Here is a 3,066-nt window from a genome sequence, read left to right on the forward strand (position 1 = left end):
TATTTAAATAATTTTGTACAATTCGCAAAACTTAAAGTAGTGTAATTAAGGATTTACGGTAATAATTTGAACATCGTAGTAGAATACGTGACGTCTTGATCGAGTTTTTTTTGAAATTTTCGAGTTTTGTTCAAGAGCGGTCCGGAAGTACGGCACTCTGATTCTCGATTTCGCTGTAGAGAAGTCATACGTGTAAAGTGTACGAGTGATGTAAATTTGATAGATTTTGCGACATTTTGGAATTTTGGAGAAATTTGTTTGGGTCGTAAATTTAAATTACGCGGTAGCGGAGTTAATCACCAGGCACAGGGTTTGAAAGTAATTGTTTTACTTCAACAATCGGAATTTTTCCGGAGAATAATTACACGGTTGGAAACATTTTTTTTTAAAGTTGACTTTATTTAGGCCTAGCCGAACTTAAGGTAAGCGAAAGATCGAAGATCGTTACGTAGTTCAGATAATTTTATGTACACTCTTTTATTCGATCATTTACTCATCCATTCACGCGCACGTTCATACTTTGACTTAAATCTAATAACATGGAAAATAAAAATTAATTCCGAAAAAAAAAAAAAAAAAAAAAAAAAAAAAATTTAAACACTAAAATAAAACTTATTCTAACTTAATTTTAATACATATAATTAATATTTTTAGGCCTTTTAGTCTCGGGACAATCCAAAGTTTAGTCTCGAGACAATCGAAAATTATCAAAGTTCTATCGAAACACGTTCGATTGAAAATTCGATCGCCATCTTGAAGTGCCTTTTTTTTGTATCCGGCAAATCTAAAAAGGAAATAAGTTTTGAGTACGTTTGGGAACGAATCCATATTTTGAGCATCCTTACCTAGTGTTTTCTTCCTTCAAAAATCTGCCATCTGGAAGGGAATTCGCTAGAGGTCAACCTCAGTCAATAATTTTGGGAATCCTGGAAGTTGGAAGATCATTTTGAGGAAAAGGTCAGATCTGATTTAATTGTTGTCTTCGATTATATTAAAAAAGAATATTTAAGAGAGAAAGATTGTTCTTTCATTGATATTTATTATTATATGTTAAAGATATTTTCATTAACTAAAGTTACGTGTATCATCTTGTGAGATTAAATTTTTTTTTTTGTAAAAGATTTTCTGTTTGGGACTTTTTGGTTTTTCATTAAAATATTTAATTTTGAGAAGTTTCCCCAAACCAGTAAGCTTATTGATTCAGGAGATTTTTTTTTTAATTTAAAGTTGGGTGTTGTTCTTAAACAGCAATCTTATTATTTTGGAAATTTTATATTTTTTTGCGTTTAGCATATTTTCTTGAATCTCAAGTCAATTTTTTTTTGTTTAAATTTAATTGTTTTGAATTTTGGTTTGTGGATCAATAGAGATACCTTACATTTAAATTGTTTTTGGTGTAATTTGTGTGTGTTTTTCAACCTACCTTAACCTATTAACATTACCATCTTCACTTCACCACTAGTGGGTGCCGCGGGAAATAAGTGGTGTGGCGCCTTAAAAATTAAATCCACCCCGTCTTCACTGAGCAGGCTAGGATCTCGCGACAACATCGGTAAACTAGGGCGGTTGAAAAAGGTAATTGTGGTGACTTATCAGATTTTGGATTGAGGCGTGACATTTTTGGCGCCCAACGTGGGGCTCGAATAAAACAAGATAGATACGTTTAGGGTCAAAAAAAAAAAAAAAAAAAAAAAAATCAGTCTAGTTAAAATTTGGGCCATAATTAAAAATATATTCGGAAATTATATCGAAAGCGATCACGATAGTTTCATTACAATTAAAGATTTGCCTTATACAATAATAGTTAACATCTACTTTAATATTACTATTGTTAAATTGCTGTTTGTGTTTGCAATTTTTTTTGTGAACTTAGTTGGGTGGTATAATTGTTGCGCATTAATAACCAGCATTCTGACCTTTGATTATATTGGTGGTAGAAGTAGAGATATATATAGAAAATATGGAAGTGAATCGTTTAAATGTAGAAGAATTAACTTACGAATTGAAGATTAGAGGAATCTCAGGAAAGTCTTCTTGTGACGAGATGCGTCAAACCCTGAGAAAATTAAGAAGATTAGAAAAGGATAAGAGCTTTACTTGGCCAGATTACCCCTTTACTTTCAAGGAAGATACAGATACGGTGAATGACAAGATTACTTTACTTACGGAGGCAGTGGAAAATTTACAAGGCACCAGATCTTCCAATGAATATAAAAGATTGGAAAATAGATTGACTCATCTGTTGGAGAGAGCTACTCGGACCAACCCTGAAGGTAAAGAGGACGAGCGGATTAAGTCTAAAATGATTTCAACGATTGTTACTTTAACATCTAAATTGGAAGTAAAAGGAAAACATCATCATTCCACACCGACGAAGACTGTTTTGGATGCCAGTTTGATGGAAGTTGAGGAGTCTTCAGAAGAGATAGATTCAGACACATCGACAGAAGAGGCAAGAGCCCGACCATTAGTTAAAGCGATTCCAGTTTCGAAATGGGGCTTAACTTTCGCTGGAGAACCCACTTCCTCTTTGAATGCATTTTTGGAACGAGTAAAAGAATTGAGTTTCGCTAGAGGTGTTACGAAAAATATCTTATTTTTATCGGCTATTGATCTGTTTGTGGGCAAAGCTTTAATTTGGTACAGAGCCAATCGAAGTACGTTTGATTCGTGGGATGAATTGGTCGATGGACTGAGGCAGGAATTTCAGTCGGATGATTACGACGATCGTCTGTTGGAAGAGATTAAGAAGAGGACGCAAGCTTCATCTGAATCCATAGGAATTTACATCGCCACAATGAAAAATCTGTTTGCCCGTATGAACATTAAAGTCCCTGAAGCTATTCAGTTGAAAATCATTATGAAAAATTTAATCCCCGCAGTTCAACGTCAGTTAACCTTAACAGAGGTAAAATCAATCGATCAACTTTTGCAGCTTGGCAGGAAAATAGAAGCTATTCGTGTTTCGGTAGATAATTACGCACCTCCACCAAGGAGATGTGATGCCTTAGAACCTGATTTAGCGTTTGTCAGAACTAGCAACGACGAGACTCAGTCATCGAGTTC

General features: G+C 34.2%; 1 long non-coding RNA gene across 1 annotated transcript; it reads right to left on the bottom strand.

Moving 5' to 3' along the window:
- Window positions 1-654: 654 nt before the first annotated feature.
- Window positions 655-1,631, bottom strand: LOC139431090 (uncharacterized). The gene is made up of 3 exons (XR_011641384.1): window positions 1,424-1,631; window positions 846-926; window positions 655-784 (listed from the first exon to the last, which is right to left on the bottom strand). It is a non-coding gene; the product is annotated as an uncharacterized lncRNA (long non-coding RNA).
- Between the last annotated feature and the right edge of the window lie 1,435 nt (window positions 1,632-3,066).

This window comes from Onthophagus taurus, chromosome 8 (assembly GCF_036711975.1).
Source record: "Onthophagus taurus isolate NC chromosome 8, IU_Otau_3.0, whole genome shotgun sequence".
Classification (NCBI taxonomy): Eukaryota; Metazoa; Arthropoda; class Insecta; order Coleoptera; family Scarabaeidae; genus Onthophagus; species Onthophagus taurus.